Consider the following 10,146-nt stretch of genomic DNA (forward strand, 5'->3'; position numbering starts at 1 on the left):
ATGGGCAAGGGACATGAATAGGCAATTTTCAGATAAAGAAATCAAAACTATTAATAAGCACATTAGAAAGTGTTCTAAATTTCTAATAATTAGAGAAATGCAAATCAAAACAACTCTGAGGTATCACCTCACACCTAACAGATTGGCTGAAATGACAGCAGGGGAGAATAATGAATGTTGGAGGGGATGTGGCAAAATTGGGACATTAATGCACCGCTGATGGAGTTGTGAAATGATTCAACCATTCTGGATGGCAATTTAGAACTATGCCCAAAGAACGCTAAAAGAATGCTTCCCTTTGATCCAGCTATACCATTGCTGGGTTTGTACCCCAAAGAGATCATAGATAAAAAGAGATGGACAAAAATATTTATAGCCAACCTCTTTGTGGTGGCAAAAAACTGGAAAATGAGGGGATGCCTGTCAATTGGGGAATGGCTGAAGAAATTGTGTTATATGCTGGTGATGGAATACTATTGTGCTTAAAGGAATAATAAACTGGAGGAATTCGATGTGAACTGGAATGACCTCTAGGAATTGATGCAGAGTGAAAGGAGTAGAACGAGGAGAACATTATACTCAGAGACTGATACACTGTGGTAAAATTGAATGCAATGGACTTCTCTACTAGCAGCAATGCAATGATCCAACACATTTCTGAGGGGCTTATGAGGAAGAATGCTATTCACATCCAGAGAAAGAACTGTGCGAGTAGAAATACAGAAGAAAAGCAACTGCTTGATCACATGGGTTGATAGGGATATGATTGGGGATGTAGACTGTAAATGATCATCCTAGTGCAAATATCAATAATATGGAAATGGATTGATCAAAGGCACATGTAAAACCCAGTGGAATTGCCTGTGGGCTACAGGAAGGTGGTGGGAAAAGGGGAGAGAAAGAGCATAAATCATGTAACCAGGGAAAAATTTTCTTAATTAATCAATTAAATAAAATTTTAAAAATTAAAAAAGAAAGAAAAGTATAAAGTTTTATACAATCACATAATTTTTCTTAGAAATATTGTTACTATTTTTTACTATTTTTTAGAAATATTGTTACTAATTTCTTAAAAAGTTAGTCAAGAATGAAAGAAATCAATTTTCATTCATTATTCTTACAAAAGATCAAAGTTTAGCTTCTGTAGTTTTTAATTTAAAATTGTCTTTCTTGTCTCTTACATTTTTATTTGTACCTTCTGTGTTGCATAACACAAATGCAATCTTTTTTTTTTCAAATTAAAGCTGGTTGTTGCTTCTTAAAAAAAAGAAAACATTTGTCAAAGATTATTTTTACATGTAGTTGAAATAATTAACATTTAATTAAAAAGAAATTTCTAGGAAATTATGGCTAGATTATAGTTTTATAGAAAGTGAGACTTCCCTCACCAATGAAATTACAGTTCCCTGATCTAACTTACTAATGTATCTGTTCCTCTCTACCTCACCACAACTCCCATCAATTACAGTACCATAAGAACTCATAACGATAGGTGAGCTCACAGTTTTCTCTTTAATACATTTTTTGCCTTTTGAAGCTTTCACCTAGCATAACTGTTTCATGCTTCAGTGATGGTTGGGGAATAGGCTTTCATTTGGGGGTTCTTCTTCTTCCAGATAAGGACTTAAGAGATTTAAAAAATTAGATTTGATACTCTTCATTCCTAATATAACTCAAATATTTGTAATTTACTGAGTTGTTGCTAATAAAATGAAAGTCATCTAGCAAAACTGACATGAGTCAGTATTTTTTTCCAAGAAAAATAAAATATTTTTTCTACCAGTGTTGACTTAGTTATTTCACAAATGCAAATAACTTTTCATTTGGAAGTATGAATTGGAGAATACAGTGATCCCGCACCTATCCTAGGAGTTAGGTTCCAGAGACCCCATGATAGGTGAAAATCTACAAAGTAGCAGTCTTATATTTATTACTATATATGTGTATATATAATACATATATATCTATCTATGTATATATATTTTAAGGCTTTATAAACCCTTCCCACTCTCCTATAAACCTTTTCCTCACTCTTAACCTACAGTCACTGAGCCAATCAACCTCCAGAATACAGAACAGAGTGCTGTGGTTGGTTGCCTTTCATTCCATCAGCCAGTACTGTGCCATGATACGTATAACTCCACGATACAGAATTAGATATATTAAAAAAAATCTTACAATCACCACAATATGTGAATTGCCATATAGCAAGAAATGACTGTATATATTATTTAGTATAAATTTTTTTTAAAAATTGCTGCATATGTTGTTGTTATGGCAGTTTCATTATTTTATATCTAATAATAATTCGCATTTATAAATATATCTTATACCCAGATCAATTCACTCCTTGGACTTCTTTACATCCACACCTACCACCTATAGAAATATCTTCTAAAGATATTGTCCCTGAGTGTCTCTCCTGACTGCTGACCCTTTAGCTTGGGCAACTATTGTATTAGGGTACCTAGCCATACTCACTTCATTTCTGACTTAACTTACTCTTCACTTTTTCATCTCCTAGAGTTATCCTCTGTCTCCCCCCAACCCAATCCCAACCCTTTTATTTGCTGCCTTTCTGAGTCTTTATGTATTTTTTCTAATAGAACATAAACTCCTTGAGGATATGAGTAGTCTTGTTTCTATTTGTACCTCTGATGTTTAGCACAATTTCTGAAACAGAGTAAACACTTAATAAATGCATTACCTGTCTTTCTGTGTGCCTGTTTGTCATCTTTCATTATCTGTTTCTCTATCTCTGTCTAAAGTTTGCAAAGCTCTGTACATGCATTATCTTGTTTGATCCTTAAAATAGTCTTCCTCTGTGAAAGATGTTATTAGTATTTTCCTTTTGCATATGAGAAGATTAAGATATAGAAAGGTAATAAGGGCTTAAGTGGCTCATACAGGGTCATATGAGGGTGTGAGACATGATTTGAAACAAATAATTCTATAAAGTCACTATTCCATACTAATCTCTGAAGAAGAAATAGTACGTTTATAAAAAAAAGTACTGATTTTTGACTGTTGTTTGCTCCTTCTAAACACATTGAGGACTTTTTAATGGCACTTGTTTGATTGCTCAACAAAAGGAAGACCTCCATTGATCTTTGAAACCACATACTTTGAACAGAGGCATCCTCTGCTTGTCCAGTATTTTGTTTATGACAATAACCACAAAGTCAAGATAAAGCCCACAAGGGTGATTTAGTTTTTCTGCCATGCCACTTCTCTCTGCCATCAGTGGGGCCAGGATGAGCTGAGTTCAATTGTTTGGGAACTATGATGAGAACATAGCCTACTTCATCCTTGACACGAAAGAGCTCTGGGACTATATCTAAATATTGCAGTGAATCTTTTCTCTCTCGTTAGGAAATAATTGCTACTTAAAATCCCCTCAACCCTTACAGTTAACTGAAAATCAACTAGTCACAGATAATATATTCCTCAGTGGCAGAAATTAGACTCCTGGGCTTTTCACTGCCATTCTAAGTCCATTTAAGACAGCAAGGATTTGGATATGGACAGAGGTGGGATCAAGGAAAGAGTTCTGGCTTATGGCACCCTAGACTTCAGTACCATAGGTTAGGACTAAGTCTGGAAAAATTTGAACAGAATGGGTCAATTTTAGGATTTTTCACATTAGTCTTGATTGTATTCATAGTTGACCTTAAAAGTCTGAACCTTAATTCATTCCCTCATTCCGATCTGCTTAGATTTTCCCCTCTAAATTGATCTCTTTTTCTCTACTCTTCCCACTTTTTAATTAATCCTCCAGCCTGCTATCTTACTAATCTTATTTACATATAGATCTTATCATGCTTTTCCTAGCAATCATTGAGAAATTATCAAAGGCTTCTGATACTTGACTAATGTAGTTTAAATATCTTTGCTGGAACTCAAGATTCCTATCTTAGACCAGGTGTACCCTAGCCTCAAAATCAAGTTTGTGACCTGGAAAGACTGAATTAATGAAGATGGGGGAAAAAAGACTCATGAAATGCAAACAAATACTCTGTAAGGATTTATACGAATAACAGTCAAATTTCCCCTCAAGGGTTCAACAAGTCAACAACTTCAGTCTATCCATGAATAACTGATTTATCAAATCCTTCCCTTCTTGTTACTATTTTATATGAGATTCCCTCCAAAGTCTTTTACCTTATATCCATTCAGGTTCTCCATGGCTAAGTGTTATATATACATTCAAAATCATTACTACTACGTAGTTGAAGCAATCCCATCTATCTCAAGGCCTGGGTATTATTCATCTTTAATTGGTCAAATTGGACTATTCTATCTTCCAGACACATTCCACATTTTTCTTTTGGGGCCTTTGCTCATTTTCTTTATATCTAAAAATATTCTATTTCCTCTTCTTCACCTATTGATATCATCCTTCAAAGGCCATTTCATGTTTTAACATCTTCTATAAAACCTTCTAGCTGCTCTAGTGGGCAACTAGGTAGCATAACTGATAGAGTGCTAGGCTTGGAGTCAAAAAGGCTCATCTTCTGGAGTTCAAGTCTGGACTGAAACACTAATTAGCAGCGTGACCTTGGGCAAGTCATTAATTCTACCTCAGTTTCCTCTAATGTAAAATGATCTGGAAAATTAAAATGATACATTATTCCAGTATCTTTGCCAAAAAAACCTCAAATGGGATCACAACAACAACATGAAGCCTTTCTAGATTTCTCCTATTAGGGATTGTCTTCCTTCTTTAAGCTTATGTAGTACTTTGTTTTATACCTCTCAAATGCACTTAAGCATTCTTATATTATTGTAGGAAACTTAGGCAAAACATATCATGCAGTAATGAGTATCACATATGATACTCATTAGGTGCCTAGCACTTGCTTATTGAAAAACTGATATAATTCTGTTTGTATTTGCCCAATTATCCTATCAGACTATAAAGCATATAAAAGCAAGACTTTTATTATTTTAAGCTCATATTTCAAAATCATGAAATGCAGGTTTATAGCATTAGAAGTTCAAGTCGTCATTATCTTTCCCAATCCCATTATTTTATATCCATGGGAAACTGAAGCCCACGATAAAGCATGTGGCGGCATATGCATTCAATGCAGATCTTTTAATTTCAAGTGCATTATTCCTGCTACTAGGCCACATGGATTTAGAGTTAGAAGGGAGCTCAGTGCCCATCTAGACCAACCATCTCATTTTAGATATTAGTAAATTAAACTGAGACTGAGAGAAGTTCAGAGACTCCAATAGGGTAAATATCCAGTTAGTATCTGAAGCAGGATTCAAACTCAGTCTCTCTGACTCTAACTCTCTCCACTATGATACCTAATTGCTTAAAATTTTGTAACAGTAAGTTAATAGAATGTTTTTCAAATCATTGCATTGAGCCATCTCATGTCTTTCCTAAAGTGAATTTAAACCTCAAACTTTCTTACACATTCACCAGGTGAAGAGAAACTCTCCTCGGGGATGCTGTTTTGGGATGTGAGACATGGGACTCATCCTTTGGCAATTCCAGGAATAAGCTGTAGGGTTCACTTAATTTAGTGTTGCAAGGAAAAAAGACAGCAAAGGTGTTTGGTATATTCTATTTTAATTGTAATATCTTTCCCATGGGTAACATGAAAGCTTAAAACCATTCCATGTTGAACATTATCTTGCACTTAAGCAAAAAAAATAATTAAATAAAAACTTTTGTAAAGTAGACAATGAATAGATAAACATTTATTGAATGTGAACCAACAATGAATGGTTATACATTAAAAACTGATGAGTTTAGATAACTTCTGTTATGATTCTGTGGTCATGTAAAATTACCTAAAGAATTGAAGATATCCTATTCATGAGGACACCATCCACAATGAATGGGACTACCATAGGGACTAAATTTACACTTTGGACTCACTCTGCTTTGGAAAAGGCAGAAAATTTCCCATAATTCTCAAAGCACAAGTTGACACCTTGAGAAAGCATCCCAGAAGTAGAATTTGCTAACTTCGGGACAGTCGTTCTTCAGTCAAGACACATGTAGGGACTTAAGTGGTGCCTACCAACATGATTTCAAGTACATTTAGCTTTTGCCCCCTGTAACTAGCCACCAGAAGATGTTTTCTGAATATATAAGATAATCAAACTAGAGTGGAACATAAGGGGTCTAGTCATTGGATCACTAGCTCCAGTGTCCAATCATTTATTTCATTTTTTAATGCTTCTTGTCTGTTCTGTCCCTATGCATGTTTACTTTTGTTAACTATAATAGGTAGGAAATAAGAACATCAATATTTAGCCTTCAAAGGGGGACTCATTTACTGGAACTCCAAGTTTATGAACTAAGGTTATAAATCTCTGAGGTATTGCAATCTACATAACAGAATGAAACCATATGAATGACTGAATTGCCTTTAACCTTTGATTGTTTAAAAGAACAGTTATTTCCTTCTTTTTCTGGGGAAAAAGGCCTTTAAACATATGAATGAGAACACACTATTGTCAAACATATATAATGAAATTTATTTTTCAGAATGGCCCATGCTTTTTTATTTCTTCCCAGTCATTGTAATTTATATTAAGTCTGTCAAGTACCCAGAAAGTATATTTCACAGTTGTCTAAAGGTTTTTTGTTATGCAAGAAAGGAATAATTTTCCTTTCTTAAAATGAATTGAAAAAAAAAGTGTGTGGGGGGGGGGTGGGTTGGGGGGGTGGCGGGCTTCCACTCCTCAATGCGAAGAGTATAGAAGAGAAATCTTCAAAGCAAAGATCATTCAATGGCATTTGGGGACTAAGGTGCACTTAAATTGTGCATGTAGATTTTAAGATTTTGACTATTAAGTTAAAAGAATCAGTTAACCAATGATAAGAAAATGATCCATATTGCAAGTCCCAAGCACTTGATTGTAGTGCCAGCTCTGATGCTAACTAGCTATATGAACTTGGTTAAATCTCCTGGAAAGCCTCTCTCTCTGGGTTTCAGTTTTCATAGCTTTTATGTGTGAAGATTAGATTAGATGATCTCTAATATTTCCTATATTGCTCACACTTAATGGATCCAGTAAAAAAATGTGCCTTGGGAACTCTAAGCATAGTAGCTAGAAAATATAATAACAGTAATACCATGATGCAGGTAACTGCTTTCTGTAAGCTGGAGTTTGTTAATGAGAATTTTAAATGAATGAATATATATGGAGTGCTTTTAGTTTGCAATAGTAAATATGCATATAGTAAATATTTTTAGGGTATTTTAAGAAGTTTAACAGTATTACTAATCATAACTGATAGCACATATAAAATTAATATGAGATAAAGCTTGCCATTTGGAATTTTTTACTTAAACTAATCATTCTTGCTAACTAGATTTTAAATTCAATCATTCCTGAGCACTAATGGATTACATGTGCCATCATAATATAATGTAATAAAATTATTTTTAATGTTTTCACCCTCTAAATTTTTACACCTTAGACAAAACACCAGTTGCTATAGCTTGGTTATTATTCAATAACTGCAAGAAAGGGAAGATAATCCCTTATATAATATCTACTACATGCTAAATTCTGTGCTAAGCATTTAAAAATATTATCTCATTTTTTTCTCACAACAGCCTTAAAGGCAGGTGCCATTATTACCTCCATCTAATAGCTGAAGAAACTGAAACAAACAGAGGTTAGATGACTCATCCATGGTCACACAGCTAGTAAGCATGCAAAATTTAATTTGCATTTAAGTCTTCCTGTTTCTAGACTCAGGACTGTAGCCACTGCACAACTTAACTTCTTTCAGTGGTCATATAAATAAAGATGACAGAAAAAGCCAATAGAATCATGATAAAAAAAGGGGGGAGGGGGAACCAATGTGAGTTTTAGATGAGAAGAAAAAAACCCATTTTCTATGTAGACTTCCTCCAATGATGGAAGCTTCCATCTTTCTCATATTCTTTTGATGGAGTGACCCCCAATTTCCTTTGGACTGAGAAAGTTTTGGAAGGAGCAGGAAGAGTCCTATTAGTTCTGAACCCCAAGTTGACTTCTGATAAGAGTTCTACTATCATTTCTTTTTTTTCTCTTTTCCATTCCTCTTTATTCCATAAAATTACAAGTTACATACACACACACAAAAAGGACAGAGGGATACAGACACTGACAGTGTGTGTGTTTATGTATGTGTGCACATGTATGTACATGGTGCATGAGGCCATAGAGTTAGAGGACAAGAGGAAAGAGGGCCTGATACCCACCCCCTACCCATTCAGTAGGGAAGGGGCACAACATGGGACTTCTAGATACAGGTGAGAAAGGATCCAGTGGTCACTGACAGATGTTTGGGGGAAAAAGGGGGGCCTACCCCCAGAACTTATCCTAAGAGACCTTGAACTTATTGGGGATGAGAATGGAGAAAAAATCAAGACACTAGGGAGCAACAGAAAGAAAAGTCAGTAAATTCACTATGGGAGAGTGAAATTGAAAAGATGTGGGGAGAAGTAAAAGCAGTAAAGGGGGCAGTGAAAGTCTCCCCCTAAGGCTCCCTAAGCTTGAAGGGGTCAGATCACCTCTATTTAATATTAAATTGGGGGGAAGGGCATTATTCCATGGGGTGATTCCTCTACTTCTCACAGTCTGTTTCTAGAGGGTGGAGGGAGAAAGCCTATCAGGAAGGGGAAGAAAGGGGAGAAACAGAAACTGGATGATGACAGTCTTGGTTGTTGTGGTCAACTCAGCAGAGTTCAGGAGAATGTCTTTCCTTTCCTAGACAAGCTGAGACCTATTATCACCAAAATAGGCTCTAAGATGAGCTTTGTCCCCACTCTCACATTCTAAATTATTAGGAACAAATGGGTTTCCTCCAAATGCCAGAGGAATGACTAAGGGACTACATCCCTCTCTGCACTCCTTCCCCCATCAACTCTTATGAGATGACCTGGGGGGGGGGGCTCTCACCTGTCATAGCATTGTGACTTTTGGGAAGGGGAGTCCTCAGGGCCCTGTATAGCCAGCTAAGGGCATCCCTCAGCCCTTCTACCCCCACCTGCCCCAGTAGCCTTATGCCGACGAAATTCCAGGGTTCTTTGTGGCCAGTATGGGAATGTCTCTTGCCTCCACTTGTAGTCAAATGCTTCAGCATCACTCTCATCCAAATTGATGTAATGCTGCCATTCTTCCTGACCCCCAGTTCAGTGATTTCGGGAACACTGCAGAATGTGTGCTCTGTCTCATATGTGATGCCCAATGGACATCAGTTCCCTGTCACTGTCCCTCAAGGTCCTCCTTATCTCCTGGATTCCACCTGGTGCTGAGCGCAACTCATCTGTTTCTTGGTAGACTTTGGGAGCACCATCACCCAGGTTTGAATAGGAGATGACTATGGAGGATGAAAAAGTTTGACAGTTGGCACCGGTTTTCATGTGCTCCACATTCCCAATCATATCATTCATCATCCCAAACATATCCATGAAGCCAACTGTCATTCCTAGCATCCCAAAGGGTGAGACAACCCCAGGCTACATCCTTTGAATGGTAGGCTGAGCCACTGGTATGCTCTTATCTGTGATGCTAAGGAAAGGGTGGTAGCCAAAGGCCCCTGACAACATCTAACTCATATGTTGTTGATGAATAGCAAAAAGATCCATGAGGAACATGGGATCCTCGGGTTCTCCATCCTTCATGAATCAAAACATCCTGCTCTTGGCTTCCTGGAGCTCTGCACCAGCCCGGATTCCTGGCGCTGTGGAGCCTGAGTCTCAGGCGCCCATCTGGCTGGGTCCCATCCCATGCATGGCATAGGCGCACAGAGTTGGGTCCCTACTATCATTTTTTGAATAAAACAAGTAGCTATCTTCAGAGGACTTGCTCTTTGACCAGGAAATGTATAGGATGTCTAACAAAGTGAATTCAAGGATAATTAACTTCTACCAGCTATAAATAACTATCAGAGCATATTTAGTGTGTGTGCACTTAAGAGGCAGTGGGTTTAGAATAAAACTTTCATGCTCAGCATGAAGTCTTGAATTTCTGCAGAAAGTTGTTTGTTTTAATAAAAATATGATTTCAATATTATGAACAACAATGAGTAAATTTAAATAAATGAATTAGTCAATATTGAAAACTTTTGTTGTGGTCCACAATGTGATCCTGAAAAATTGTCCATGAGACCTGAGACAGTCT

At 36.6% G+C, this 10,146-nt stretch overlaps 1 pseudogene; it reads right to left on the bottom strand.

Annotated features, from left to right (window-relative positions):
- Positions 1–8,918: 8,918 nt before the first annotated feature.
- LOC123234199 lies at positions 8,919–9,659 on the bottom strand (annotated as a pseudogene).
- Between the last annotated feature and the right edge of the window lie 487 nt (positions 9,660–10,146).

The sequence above is a fragment of the Gracilinanus agilis genome, chromosome 2 (genome assembly GCF_016433145.1).
Source record: "Gracilinanus agilis isolate LMUSP501 chromosome 2, AgileGrace, whole genome shotgun sequence".
NCBI lineage: Eukaryota > Metazoa > Chordata > Mammalia > Didelphimorphia > Didelphidae > Gracilinanus > Gracilinanus agilis.